The following is a 16,686-nucleotide window of genomic DNA, read 5'->3' on the forward strand; positions in this document are numbered from 1 at the left end:
ACGAATCACCCCCAAACTTCCCACATAGGAGCTTATATGAACGAAGAATTAGTTTGGAAAATGTCATGAAGATTCATCAAACGACACCAAAGTTATAAGCAAAATAAAAAATGTTCTTCCTATGGAAACTTAGTCCTAACTATAACTACCTACTGGCGACCGCCAGTAGGTAATATATATATATATGTATATATATACATATATATATCTATACACACACACATTAGTTTTGCATAGGGGTTCCTTCTGCCATCGAGCCCGAAGCCTGGTGATGCGTGATGCCGGTGGAACCACAGCCAGACGTCGTAATCCAAAAATAAGCTTCAAATAAGGGCGCACACTCAATAGTCCTTTGCAAAAGCAGAAAGCTTTATTCCTCAAACGTTACGCGTTTCAACAACTCAATGTCTTGATCACACGCTGAGTTAATGGAGATATGTGCATAAATCAACATTGGACATACTACCACTAAAGAAAATCCCCCACGCATGGTTAATACAAGTGATTCTGATACTGACGTCTAAGTACATACAGCAAGCACTTCCTCTGAACTCGAAGTGCTAACAAGACCGGCCACTTTTTTAGACGAGTTCCGGGTGCTAAGGAAAGGTCAACAAGTGGGGAGAACTACCCCGACACCAACAACACCACCGAGAGGACGTGGAAGAGGCCGGGGACGAGGAAGAGGCAGGGGCGCAGCAAACAAAAGCGACTCAAACGAAAACACAGGACAAAGAAATACAGAACTCGTGGGAAGCAAACGTGGCAGCTCCAAGAGGGCACAGACATGATGGACAGTGCAATGGTAAATAAAACTATTGTTAATCTTACATCACAGTCACTTTCCCAAATTGAGAAAACTACTCTGTGTCTTGGATTAACTTTTTGTCCTACTGAACTATTAAACAATGCAGAAACACGTGTTGACATTTTTAAATTTTTAAGAAAACTTAAGTTAAAAAAATGGCATACTTTGAAGAATAATAGGCCACCTGACAATAGCGGGCTCCTTTAGAGGTATCTACTCAACCCGTTCTCACTATTAATGATGCCAACACACTTCAGGTCATGTATGACTTGGAACGCTCCTCTAGTGGTAACTCTGAAGAGGTTCCTATTTCGAATTGGACTATTACAACTGACAGAGCTGCATGTACAGCTTTTAAACCACGCTCTGTATTTTACTTGAATCTTCCACATGATTGTATTGATACTTTTCATGATGTTGTGACTAAAGATCTTTTGAAACAAACACATCAATATACTGCAAGAAATATCGCAGGTCACAACTTATCTAGCAAACAAAGAAACATTATAATGTCCCTATCTAAAGATACAAATATTGTAATACGTCCATCTGTTAAAGGTGTTAACATTGTTTTATGGGATAGACAAATGTACGTTAATGAGGCTCATAGACAACTAGATGACGATAGATTCTACTGTCCTTGTAATACAACCATATACAATGAAAGTATTATTGCCACTTGGAGAAAACTTGCAGAGTGCCAGCAGTCTGGTATTATAACATGGCATGAGTTTTGTTTCATGAAAAAAGACTATCCCAAATCGCCCATCCTGTATCTTCTTCCAAAGATACATACAACACCCTACGGTCCCTCCAGGTAGACCTATTGTGTCATCAGTAGGGAACATATGTGAAAACATCTCTAAATACGTTGACCACTTCTTAAGAGAATATGTCACATCATTACCATCCCATTTTAGAGATACGAAATATTTCTTGAACAAAATAGAAGGTATCACATGGAAGGAAGAGTATACCCTCATCACCCTGGACGTGAATTCACTTTATACCATCATCGACCATGTCCAGGGGATAGATGCATGCATGCATTACCTAAGGGCTAAACACATTAACTATTTAGAACATGCACGCATATTGGCAGAAATGATGATGATATGTTTGACCAATAACAACTTTATGTTTCATGGAGAGCTCTACAGACAGGTGCGATGCACCACGATGAGTACGGGCTTTTCACCGAGCTTCGTGAACCTCTTCTTAGGTAAATGGGAAGGGCAGATTTGCAATGATGCACTACTTCAAACAGATTTTGAAAAAGTAGTGGTTTGGCTGAGGTACATTGACGATTTATTTATTGTATGGAAAGGTAGTGAATTGGAAGCTACCAATTTCATAGATAAATTGAATGACAACCAGTACAACATAGTCCTCAGCCACAATCTAAGCAAGACCTATATTGAGTTCTTAGATGTGAAAATTGAAATCAGAGAAGAGATGCTCATCACTAGCTTGTACAGGAAGGAAACTGCAGGAAACAGTCTTCTTCATGCCCTCAGTGGTCACCCAGATACTCTGAAGTGGAGTATCCCTTATGGGGAACTACTGAGGGCAAGGCGAAACTGCAAGAATGATGAAACATATCTTAGGGAACAAGAAACCATGCTAAACAGATTTAGAACACATGGGTACCCAGAGTGGGTTCTTAAAAAAGCCATCCGTAAGATAGGTGAAGTAAACCGGTCAAAAACTTTGGAAACTGTTAATAAAGAGGAAATCTTTGAGAGTAACATTCAACCAACATTCCCAAAAAGTAAGAAAAAACTTGGTTGATAATTGTAATATCCTTAAGACAGATGCCATTATAGGACCTACTCTCAGTGATAGACCCATAGTCACATACAGGAAGGGCAGACGTCTTAGAGACATTCTTGTTAAAGGAGATATTACAGAACCACGCAAAGCCAATTTGCACAATCTTAAGGGGTTCTTTCCCTGCGTACATGGTAGAGCTTGTAAATGTAGCAACTTAGTCAACGAATTTCAAATACCTGGATCTACCATGAATAGGAGCATAACTTAGTTCCTTACATGCAGTAGTAGCTTTGTTATCTATGTCTTAGAGTGTCCGTGCAGACTTAAGTATGTGGGTAGTACTACATGTATGGTCAAAAAAAGGGTCCTAGAATATCTTAGGGCCATTACAAATAAGGACCTGCACTACCCCATTGCTAGAAACTTTCAGGAACACCATCAATCCAATAGCTCTCTTCTTCGCTTCTTTGCGATAGAACAAATTAACATGGGACACAGAGGCAGCAACAGGGAATTGGTACTGAGGAAAAAAGAATCTAAATGGATACTTGAGTTAGAAACTAGATTCCCAGGAGCCCATAATATAGATGAGGAGCTAGCAACACACCTTCATGAGGATTGAGTGTTATCTGAATTTTCTTTCTCCCCTGTTAATATGCACTAGTTACGGTTTTCTAGTCCTCAATAGAATTCTGATTTTAAATGTTATATTTGTTATCAGTGAATTTTTATATAAGAGGTGTAAGTGTAAATGATTTATTGTTTTCTTATGTTATATTTCACAGGGACACATTTTGACTTCTCAAATCCTCTTCTATGTCATAAAAAAATTCTGACATGCAGACTGAAACATGCACTTTGAATACCAGCAGCAGACTTCCCTGGTGAGCAGTAGCTTTACTACAGTGATCTAATGAGCAACTAGAGTGCTAACATTCAGAATTTATGGCAAATGTGTGACACATCTGAATGACTTCTTGATGGAACCAAGTAAAAAACTGAAAGTATTCCTACTGAGGAGACTGCAGTACATGAGGAAATTAGGAAATTCATAACAAATAAATCTCCCAAGATGGCCACCAGAGACAAAAGAGCCCAAATGTAGCCCAAATATCACCCAGATGTTGCCCAAGTATAGCCTAATGACAGAATGTCCCAGAGTGTTCTTAAGAACAACTAGAGCGCTTACTGTCTTACTTATGACAAAAGTATGGCACAAATGAAGCCATCTTGATTGGAATAAACTGGTAACACTTAAAACATTTAATTTAAAAAGGAACACAATGAGGGGGTTCATTTTGCCATAGAAATTATATTAGTGCTGAAGAAAGAAAAAATAGGGCACATTTTGAGTTACTTCTCAAATCCTCTTCTATTTCATTAAAAAATTCTGATATGCAGACTGAAACATGCACTTTTAATACCAGCAGCAGACTTCCGTGGTGAGCAGTAGCTTTACTACAGTGATCTAATGAGCAACTAGAGTGCTAACATTCAGAATTTATGGCAAATGTGTGACATATCTGAATACCTTCTTGATGGAATCAAAGTAAAAAACTGAAAGCATTTCCTACTGAGGAGACTGCAGTAAATGAGGAAATTAGGAAACTTCATAACAAATAAATCTCCCACGATGCCCATCAGACACAAAAGAGCTTAAATGCAGCACAAATATCACCCAGATGTAGCCCACATGTAGCCCAATGACAGAAGTGTGCAAAACACTTATTTTTTGTGTATTTGCAGTTTTATATAGTGCAGACTTGTCAGGTATTGGAATGCTTTACATGAGCATTGGTTACATCACACAAGATCAAATTCATTTTGGTTGTAGACATGGGGAGATTAAGTGATTTGACCACAATCACAGAATGTTGAGCTGAAGCAGAAACTCCAACCTGGTTCCCCAGTTGCAAAGTCTGCAGCTCTGGAAGTAACACCACATCCTCTCGCCAAGGTGCAACATTTAATCAAGTGGTCAACTGGATAAAAAAATAAAGACTACAAATAATGTAAAAGTTCTTTGTCGCTATTTGAAAACTCAGAAAATATGTCCATATTTTAGTTTTTTAGAGCACTAACCATAATTTTGATGCAAATAAGACCCTCTCATATATGTAATTTCTAAATGAAATACGCTAGGTATTACAGTTTTGATTACATCAAGATGACGTCAGGCGTTCCACACTTTTGTAATAAATATAGACTGTTAGCAATCTAGTTGTTCATTGGGATACTGTTGAGAGGCAGAGGCCAGGGGCACGGACTCTGAACATTGAAGGCAGGTAGGAGAGTGCAGAGGCAAAAATTTGACCACACTGGGCAAGCAGGAAGGGCAGTGGCAGCACAACAGACTATGGAGGGCAGTGGAAAGGGGGGCAGGGGCAACAAACCAACAATACAGGACGGCAAGAGAGGCTGTGGTAATATAATAGACCATTGTGGGCAGAAGTAAGAGGCAGTGGTAGTACAACCATACATTGCAACAGACCCGTTTCAGCCAGGAAACGTCCAATGTTTTTAAGCTCAAATGGGCTTTATTTGATCTGTCTCCTGTCTACAATCTCCTCTTTTTCAATGTAACTCAAAGGGGAAAATCAATACCCCAGTTTTTTTTCAAAATCTCCCTCTTAACAAGTTCAAAATGTTCGCAAGTATGGTACATTGAATCATGGTAGGCAGGAGGATTTGGGGTAGGGACATGGACTCGGATAACAGAGGACAGGAGGGACATGGAGAGGTGCACCAAACTGACCCTACAGGGCAGGCATCAGGGTTTGCAGCAGCACAATACACCACACAGCGCATGCGGGATGGGAGTGCAGCACAACAATCCATAGAAAGCAATAGGGAGGAGACAGGACCATGCACTTGGACAACAGAGAACACATGAGAAAGAGGCAATGGTAGCTAGCTGAACATAATGGACAGACAGGAGAGAAAGCTGCAGCATAACAGACCATAAAGGGCAGGAGGGACGGACCAGGGGCATTACAATGGAACAGACAATCCAGGAGGTAGGGAATAGGGGGTCTGCACATGGAAACAGAGGGCTGGGGGTAAGGTGGCAAGGCAGGAGCAGCAAGATGACCATGGAGGTCAGGAAGGATGGGCACTAGAAACAAGACACACCATGGAGAGCAACAATGAGACTATGGTGGCATACACACAGACCATGGAGGGAAGGTGGGAGGGGGTCAAGGGCAGCTAGCTGACCACACAGGGAAGGTGGGAGGGGCCATGGCAGCACAGAAGACCATGCATGGCAAACGGGAGGGTTAGTGGCAGCACAATGGCTATGATGGGCAAGAAGGAGGGTGCAGGGGCATGCACAAAGGACCATGGAGGATAGAAGGGAGGGTCAGGACCTGGGCACAGACAAGAGAGTTCAGGGGAAGGGTCCTCACAACAGACCGCGCGGGGCAGGCAGGAGGAGCAGTTGCAGCACAACAGATCAGGGATGGCAGAAGGGTGTGGCAGTAAAGGGACCATGGAGGACAGGAGGAAGGGGATAGGGGCATGGCATGTGGACAGGCAGGGTGGAGGTGGCAGGGACAGGTTACAGTCATCTGACAATGCTAGGCAGGTGGGAGGGGAGTGGCAGCTCAACAGAACACTCAGAGTAGATAGGAGTGGCAGGTCCATGGAACATAGTGGGCAAAAAGGATGGAGCAGGGGCATGCACAAAGACATCGGAGGGCAGGGGGAAGGAGAATAGGGGCAGCAAGCTAAGCACAGAGGCTAAGCAGGAGGTCAATGATGGGCCATAGAATTGGGCAATGGAGGGCAGCAGGAGTGGACTGGTACATCATGCTAAATGGACGGCAGTGGCAGCACATCAGACCATGCATGGCAGAAGGGAGGAGGCTAGTCCATGGATTCAGACAACAGAGGATAGGGAGGAGGTGGATGGGGCAGCAAGCTAACTGTTCAGAGAAGGTGGGTATTAGGAACTTTCTTGTTTTAAAAATGTGTGTCTGTGCGAACTACTTAAAATATGAACAAGTATGCAGCATAATCTCACTTTTATTCAGGAAGAAGAGGACGTTTGTGACTGTGACTCCGGGCTCACTTGGCAGAAACACCCCATGACCCTCCACCCCCATCGCAAAATGTAATGCCCGTGAAAAGGGTAGGTGGACGCAGTGTTATATAGAACATAGTCCTGAGAGCACGATTGAAAATGAAAACTAGATGTAGTATATGGTATAAACTATGCACCAAAAAGTGTGATATAAGATGAACCGGGGCGTGAAATATAATATGCAATACATTGTGCGCAATGACAGATTCATTGGAGAGCGCGAGATAGCACAGGCACTAGCGTGTGCTATGCGATATGCGCCTTGGAGTGTAATATGCACAGGGCAGTGTTGTGTAACATAACTAGTCTCTAAAGTGTTAATATAAAATATGTGCTGGGGAGTGTAACATTGCATATGCACTGTGACAAAGATATGGATCCCAGATTGTAATATGTATGGCATAGCGCTGTGCGTTATAACATACACATCGAGGAAGGCACGTTAGATGGGGCAATATAACCCGTGCGAATGCAAGTGTGGCATGACATATTCACGGGGTGGTGTTACAGTGCACATGGGCTAGAGAGTGTCATAGCATACGCACTAGCTGGTGGAATACAACACAGAGGTGTGAGGCAATCGGCGGGCAGTGGTGGGTGTAACACAGCATTGGACTCAGCCAGGAGCACACTGTGACTCTCAAGTGAGGTTTGTCTCCTTTCCAGAGAGTAAAATAAAAAGTATTACACATCCGGCAGTGGATGTGTTTTTTATTAACCGTGAGGGGGGTTTCTTTCATAGTTTGGTCAAATTTTTGTCGCATCCCCTTTGAATGGCTTGGTGTGTGTGTATATTAAATGTGCCCGTCAATAGCTACCCATGTTTGTATAAATAAACAACAAGGGTGTCTACTTGGAGAGTACCCACCGGCGGGGGAGCCGGGATTAGGCACGGTAGAGCATCAGATACGTCAGAGCTTCACTAGCGGTGTAAATACATTCCATGTGGATTCATTCTATGCATAGTCGCCTTTTAATGAATATCACGCAAATCGTCATGGTGATAGGTACATACGGTTTGTCCAGCATGTCCTAGGTGTTTCTATAAATATATATATTTTTAAAATAATAAAAAACAAAGGCCGGCCCCGGGGGATGGGGTCCCCGGAGCCATAAGTGGCCTGAGGAGGGGGGCAACGCAGTCCCCTCCTAAAGAATTTAAATTAAAAAAAGGCATGACCCGGGGTTTGGGGTCCCCGGGGCCGATTAAGGTCTTGGGAGGTCCAAATTTATTTTTTTCAACAAAAAAAATTAGGGTGCAGTCCCTGGGGGATGGGGTTCCCAGGGCCAGTAAATTAGAAAAAGAAGGGGAGCCACACAGCCATCCTTCTTAAGAAAATTAAATAAATAAAAGACCGGCATCGCGCTGGAGGCCACGCCCCCTCCTTGCAGCACTCTGCAAACGTGCCCCCTGGCCAGTTGTAAGTTGGGGAATTAATTCCCCTTCAATACTGAGGGTCCCTGAGGGCCAACTAGCCCAACAGGTATCTCCAGTGTGCGCCAGGGAGCTGCATTGCAGACAGGTGTTCTGAGGCCACGCCCCTTTTTACACCTCTATGCAACGCAGCTCTGTGGTGCTTACTGGAGGTACCTAGTGGGCTAGTTTGACCCTAGGGACCCTTAGGATTCAAGGGTACTTAATCTCTCAATTTAGAACGGCCACAGGGCGCGTTTACACAGTGGTGAAGGGAGTGGACGGGGCCTGAGATGACGTGTGCAAACACGCCCTGTGGCGCGTTTTAAGTTGGGGAAATACTTCCCTTTCAATCCTGAGGGACCCTGGGGGCAAACTAGCCCACCAGGTGCTTCCAGTAAGTGCCACTGCTCTGCGTTGCAGAGAGGTGCTGCAGGCCGTGCCCCTTTTTACACCTCTCTGCAATGGCGCTTACTGGACGTACCAAGTGGGTATTTTGCCCCTAGGGATCCTCAGGATTCAAGGGGACTTAATCTACCAACTTAAAAAACGGCCACAGGGCATGTTGACACAGTGGGGAAGGAAGGGGACGGGGCCTGAGGTGACGTGTGCAAACACGCCCTATGGCGCGTTTTAAGTTGGGGAAATAATTCCCCTTCAATCCTGAGGGACCCTGGGGGCTAACTAGCCCACCAGGTGCTTCCAGTAAGCGCCACTGAGCTGCGTTGCAGAGAGGTGGTCCAGGCCGTGCCACTTTTTACACCTCTCTGCAACGCAGCTCTGTGGCGCATACTAGAGGTACCTAGTGGACTAGTTGGACCCTAAGGACCCTTAGGATTCAAATTAACTTAATCTCCCAACTAAAAACGGCCACAGGGCGTGTTTACACAGTGGTGAAGGGAGTGGACGGGGCCTGAGTTAACGTGTGCAAACAAGCCCTGTGGCGCATTTTAAGTTGGGGAAATAATTCCCCTTCAATCCTGAGGGCCCCTGGGGGCTAACTAGCCCACCAGGTGCTTCCAGTAAGCGCCACTGAGCTGCGTTGCAGAGAGGTGGTCCAGGCCGTGCCACTTTTTACACCTCTCTGCAACGCAGCTCTGTGGCGCATACTGGAGGTACCTAGTGGGCTAGTTGGACCCTAGGGACCCTCAGGATTCAAATGAACTTTATCTCCCAACTAAAAACGGCCACAGGGTGTGTTTACACAGTGGTGAAGGGAAGGGACGGGGCCTGAGTTAATGTGTGCAAACAATCCCTGTGGCGCGTGTTAAGTTGGGGAAATAATTCCCCTTCAATCATGAGGGACCCTGGGGGCCAACTAGCCCACCAGGTGCTTCCAGTAAGCACCACTCCGCTGCGTTGCAGAGAGGTGGTCTAGGCCGTGCCCCTTTTTACATCTCTCTGCAATGCAGCTCTGTGGCGCTTACTGGAGGTACCTAGTGGTCTAGTTGGACCCTAGGGACCCTCAGGATTCAAGGGGACTTAATCTCCCAACTTAAAACGGCCACAGGGCGTGTTTACACAGTGGGGAAGTGAGGGGACGGGGCCTGAGGTGACGTGTGCAAACACGCCCTGTGGCGCATTTTAGGAGGTAGTTTTAATCCCCTGCCCTATTATATACAATATTGGTTTACAGAGAAGATCATGCTGATCACAGGGGGACCCCAACGCATAGTGTTCCCTAGTGTATGTAGGTGTTTTCACTGTATTCTGAGTGTCTTTTAACGTAGCACTGGCTCTAGACTGGTTAGTCAGACTCAGTTACCACCAGTTTCCGTCTGAAAAAGTTGAGGGTACAGGATGATTTTGCAACAAGGCTTCTTTCTGCTCTTCTGTTTGTTCTTTCTGCACGTTATCCTTCTTCCTGCACTTTTCTTCGTCTTTGAGGACTTCTGTTGCTTCTTTCTGCATTTTTTCTTTCTTTCTGTGCGTTTTTTCTTCTTTCTTCACATGTCCTATCTCTGTAGGCGTATTTAGAAATTAGCATTTAAAAAACCTTTGAAATTCACTGAAAAAACCATAGGTTTCAGGCACGTTATAGTTAGGAATTAGCATTTAAAAAACCTTAGAAATTAACTGAAAAAAAACATAGGTTTCAGGGGAGTTATAGTTAGCTGGACTTTTCACTCGTACAAAACCATTGAAATTCCCCCGTTATAGTTAGTTCAGCTAACTATAACTCGCGCGCCCGCAATGCACTGCTGATGACGTCACATATTACATCACTCATGACATGGTCAGTGACATCACTCATGACATCACTGATGACATCTCAAATGCCATCACTAATGACATCACTGATGACATCATCCTTGTGATAGAGTGGCAGACCTCCTCTTCCCCTAATATAACCTTTGATACACACATTCAAAAATATAAACTACAATGTTCAAAACAATGGTCATACCAATACCAGTTAAAACAACCTATTCAGTAATTCTAAGATCCACATACACATCCACTCATTCACCAACAGTTCTATACAGTCACTCATACATATACTAACTCATCCTATGTACTCACACACCTATACATCCTGTTACACAACGCCACTCATCCATAGAGTTACTCACACACATAGTCACTCATGCTAATAAAGAATAAAACATCCATTTACTTGCATATACGATTATACACACACCACCACAATTACTTCTACAGAAACTTACACATAATTAGTCTTTTAAACAATCACTTATAGAAACACATACTTATTCATACAGGAATTCTTTCAATCTCTCACTCTCACATATACTCACTTATATACACCAATAGTCACATATACTAGTTTAAAACATATGTAGTTACTCATAAAGACACTATTGAGACAGTCTATCACTCACTAACACACCCATGCACACACTCATCCACCCATACAGTCCTGCACACATGCTGTCTTCAACACATACAAACAGTGAGTCACTCATTCATGCATCTATGCACTACGTAATACCCCTCACCGAACCATACAGACACTCAGACACTCATACTGATACTCAAAAAGCCAACTAATAACCTATATAGACACTCATGTAGCTACTCACCAACGCATGCAGCCACTTATACACAAAGTGAGAGACTGATACAGATATTTACACATTTAAACATTACTCACTAAGCCATGTATTCACTAAGATACACTTAATCAGTCAGTTATACAATCAATTTTTCAAAAACAAATCATCCATTTAGACACTTATATACCCATTTATTCTTCCATCGACCTTGAGATATACATATATAAAACATATGTAATTTTCAGAAAAACACAAATTTACTGGATGATGTCATCAGTGATGTCATTTGAGATGTCATCAGTGATGTCATGAGTGATGTCACTGACCATGTCATGAGTGATGTAATATGTGATGTCATCAGCAGTGCATTGCGGGCACGCGAGTTATAATTAGCTGAACTAACTATAACGGGTGAATTTCAATGGTTTTGTACGAGTGAAAAGTCCAGCTAACTATAACGTCCCTGAAACCTATGGTTTTTTCAGTGAATTTATAAGGTTTTTTAAATGCTAATTCCTAACTATAACGTGCCTGAAACCTATGGTTTTTTCAGTGAATATATATATATATATATTCACTAAAAAAAACATAGGTTTCACACACGTTATAGTTAGGAATTAGCATTTAAAAAACCTTGCAAATTCACTGAAAAAAACATAGGTTTCACACATGTTATAGTTAGCTGAACATTTCACTCGTAAAAAACCAATGAAATTCCCCCGTTATAGTTAGTTCAGCTAACTATAACTCGCGCGCCCGCAATCCTTTGAGATGATGTCACTGACCATGTCATGAGTGATGTAATTTGTGACGTCATCAGCAGTGGATTGCGGGCGCGCGAGTTATAGTTAGCTGAACTAACTATAACGGGGGAATTTCATTGTTTTTTTACGAGTGAAATGTCCAGCTAACTATAACATGTGTGAAACCTATGGTTTTTTCAGTGAATTTGCAAGGTTTTTTTAATGCTAATTCCTAACTATAACGTGTTTGAAACCTATGGTTTTTTTAGTGCTTTTGCAAGGCTTTTTAAATGCTAATTCCTAACTATAACGTGTGTGAAACCTATGGTTTTTTCAGTGAATTTGCAAGGTTTTTTAAATGCTAATTTATGAATGTTTTATTACATTTTTTATTTATTTATTTTACAATATGCTACCTATGTATATAATTATAGATGTACTGTATCCTGCAATATGGAATGGCTCAGCTTTATTTTTTTTATTTTGGATATAGTTGAACAGCATAGTTAATATCTTCTATAAACCTCTAAACATTTTTTTTTTGTTAAGGGTTTTTGACCGTGCGCGCACCGTACGCGTACGGTGCGCGCGCGGTGCTTGCATGCGTACGTGCTCCGTGTGCGCATGCGTACGTGATCCATGTGCGCATGCGTACTTCGTGCGCGATGCGTACGCGCGTGCTTCGTACGTGCTCCGTACGCGCGTGATCCGTACGCACATGCGTGCTTGTACCGTGTGTGCTCTGTGCACGCACCATACGCGCTCGGTGCGTGCACGGTAAGTCATGTGATCAAGAAACAACACTTTTCATTGGTTTATAGTAGTTTCAGGTCATGTGATTAAGAAAGAACACTTTTCATTGGTTTATAGTAGTTTCAGTTCCAGAAACTTCCAACACCACACCCACTCCCCTCATTATTACTTCTGATTCCCTGGGAGAACGAGCTGAGCAGCTTTTCTAGTACTTCAGTACTTCAGCATGGCAGAGCAGCAGTCATCTTCTGGGAGTGAGCAGGAGACCCTTGTGAGACAGAGACAGAGGAAACAGAAAGACTCTTTTATATGGCAATTTTTTACATTTCCACTGGGGCAGAAGAAAGTGAATGCTCCCAAAGTCACCTGCACTCTTTGTGATCGGGTCTTATCAAGAGGAGATCCTAAAAAGAAATACTCTTTTAGTATCTTCACTATGATCAAGCACGTTAGAGATGTACATCCTGTGGCTTATGCTCGAGCTGCTAGAGAAAACCCTCCAGCAGATCAGCCGAGCACATCCGCAGCAGCTCAGCCGAGCACATCATCGGCAGCTCAGCAGAGCACTTCATCTGCGGTGGCAGCTTCACCTTCTTCGGTTCCTCTGGATATACACCCTCTGTTTGAGAGGGTGCATATACGGTGCAACTCGTGTAATGCTCTTATCTCTTATGCGGACACCAGCATTCCGCTAATAGAGAGGAAGATACAGCAGCACACGTGCGACACCCTATAATTTTTGCCATGTCTTTTTTTCCTCTGTCCCTCAATTAACACAACGGCTCTTTTTAGAGCCACCTAACATCTAAACACTTACATTTTTTTTTAATTCTATTTTGTTTATGTTTTTTTTACCGCCGTGCGCGCACCGTGCACGCACGGTACGCGCACCCTGCGATTGCTGCTCACCTCCTTGTGCCAGGTAATAAGAAGAAATAGTGAGGGGAGTGGCTATGGTGTATGAAGATTCTGGAAGAGAAACTACTATGAACCAATGCTTCTGAGTGCATCCAGATGTCCTCCTCACTCCCTGAAGTAGATTGCTCTTCTGCCATTTACAACTAAAATTGATACCTGTTCTGCTCCTTGTCCCATGAAATAGGAAGAAATAGTGAGGGGATTGGCAAGGCATTTATAGAGTAGACAATGTACATTTCACAGATGAAGGGAACAGAGTATTCCTCTTGATCTTTAGACTCTGCATTGATACTTACTTATAGGTACCAAAAAACACTCAATTAACACAATGGCTCTTTTTAGAGCCAACCAACATCCAAACACTTAAACTTTATTTTTAATTCTATTTTTTATACGATTTTTTGTCGCATCTCTATGCTTCCCCTGCGCAGGCGTACAAACTGCAGCCATGCACCGGCGCAGGCTCCCTTGCACCATGGTTCAAGGATGCCTGCGTGGTGGGGAGATTGTTCTTGTGCAGGAAGGGACACCATCCTGCACAAAAACTATCAAAAGAGGCTTTTTCCTCTCTCAATGCGTGCTGTAGAATGGAGGACGCACTAAAAGAGGAAAAAACGAGGAGAAATAAAGACATTTCTCCTCGTTGTGCCTCGCTACGCCACCTCTAGGGTGGCATAGCATTCACACGCATCTCCAGAGTTACGATTTCTCGTAAACCTGGAGATGTGTCTAGTTCTTTGTGTGTTGCGTGGGAACACCCACAACAACACCCATGGAACGCCCCTTCAACGCACAGTGCTGCGTGTGAAGTGGCTGTATTTATGTGGAGAGGAAAAGTCACGCAGGGTGGCTTTTCCTCTCCTTGTAAATATGGAGGAGCTCCCTGCGCCACCAGTACGTTATGAAAAGTGACGTAGTGGTGGCGCAGGGGACTTGTTAATCTTCCCCAGAGATGTTAAGCAAATTAAGGGTAAGACAGACAAAGGGAGAGAGACAGAAACAGAGACAGAGAGCAAGGAACTGAGAAGGAGTAAGGCAGTTAGAATGACTGAGACACATGGAGACAGGGAGAGATACATGGTTGAAAAAGTAGTGATGGAGGCAGTAAACCTAGGGGAGTAGTATAGAAGGAGTGAGGGAGTTACGAAAGAGCAGTAAAGGAAGAAGAGAGAGAGAAGGGGAATGAGAAAAGCAGAGTGAGGAGAAGTGAAGAAAAGGGAGCATGAAAGTGAAGGGGTGAGAAATACAGATATTTCAAACTTACCTGACCAACAAAATAACTTAATTATAAATAAATGGGTTTTTTTAATTGCTAGAAAAGAGGAAAAAAGTAGTAATATTTAACAATACATTTTAGAATACAGTACACATATTTTCATATTTAACAAAGTAATTTTTTGGCCTTTTTTTGCTGTTTTCAGAATATATTGAATTTCACTGCAAATTGTGAAATCAATTGCATTCATCACTTAACAGCGGGCAAAAAAATTAACAATCTGAAAGATTGTTTAAAAAAAGCCCTGAATCTCTACTCAGTAAAACATACCTTGATAGAAATGTAACATATATGTTAAAAATATCATCTAAGAACAATAACTATTTGCAATAAATAACGTCTGTAAATCTTGTTGCTTAAGCTCATACACCAAAATAATATCTGTCAAAGAAGTCCACAATAGAAACAGTTACCTTTCCATGAGGCCAAATGGTAATTTTTTAATTCTTTTTTGGTGAAATATCCAATGGTAATCCTATAAAATCGAAATAATGGTTTTTTCAGATGCTGCAATTTGTATCTAAAATTTTGGTTTTAGAAAAATTAAGTAGGAATTTGGTAATTCTGCAGGCAAACGTTGCTTGAAAATCAATTGTGAATCATTACACAGTGTCCAGACTTTTTCACATTTTAGATAAACTGTGTAATGACCAAAAGTTATAGAAGGTCCATCATGGAAAATTATTGCAACTGCAAGAAAAGGTTTTCCTGATATTGATAATTGATTTCCTGTAAACTTCTTTATTAAAGTGTACAATTTTGTTCCATCAGCTCTACAACGTTGCATCATTAAGATTACATACTGTCCATATTTCTTTAAAAATAACGTTGATAACATTTCTGATTTACATTGAGAACATTCCATGTTGTGATTTGCATCTTTAACTAATTTACTAAAAGTCACTGATTTACTCTCTGGTAATGTTAAATATATGAACCTTTCAGAATCAACATTAGAGCTGCATGTGTTCAAACAGTTTTCACAACTATGTTCCCATTTATAAGAGAGACCAAACATATTTTCTATTTCTACCCCTTCATCTTCCAGTACCATAAGCATATACATTAAGAATTCCTGTTCATCTTGCTAGACATTTTGAGTAAACTGTGTACATCCTGAACATACATCTAAAAGATTTCTAACATCAGAAGCACTTTCTATTTTAGTTTTATCATTACTCAGCTTCTCATAAAGGAAACTCAGCAGAGAACAGAATCTTTTTTCATGATTTAGTATTATCTGCTCTTTCAAACTTTCAAGATAAAATACAACATTCAGCACTATATTAGCGTAGCAGTTGACACCAGAGCTATTTTCAAAATGACAACCAACAACCTCTTCAGCATTGTCCTTTTTCTTTTTGCTTGCAATCACATCAGTCTCTATTTGTTTACTCTTCTGTACATCCTCATTACAGATATTCTCAATTCTCCTTTTCCGACAAACAACACATTTTTCAAACACAGGATACTGACCTAAATGAGGAGCATAGCTTCTTCTTAATCTATTATATTCCTTTACACAGTTTGCATCAGCACTAACTTTTGACTCATCAAAGTCTATCATGAATAAACCAGATATTTTTTTCACGCGTGACAAAGCAACATATGCCATACCTTCTTTAAACACAGTAGATCCAATGTTTACAAAAGCACTATCTACAGTTAATCCTTGAGATTTGTGAATAGTTACAGCATATGCTAGAGAAAACGGAAACTGCATCCTACGTACATATAAGACTTTCACAAGCAAGAAACGAACTGAACAACGACTAATGTCTTTAACCTCTTCAATCCGATCAAATTTTATTTTTAAAAATTCAATTCCATCTTTTTTCTGGTAATTAACAAAACCCACAACTTTACCTATAGCTCCATTCACTAAACCTTTTTCTACATC

This window comes from Triturus cristatus, chromosome 1_1 (genome assembly GCF_964204655.1).
Source record: "Triturus cristatus chromosome 1_1, aTriCri1.1, whole genome shotgun sequence".
NCBI lineage: Eukaryota > Metazoa > Chordata > Amphibia > Caudata > Salamandridae > Triturus > Triturus cristatus.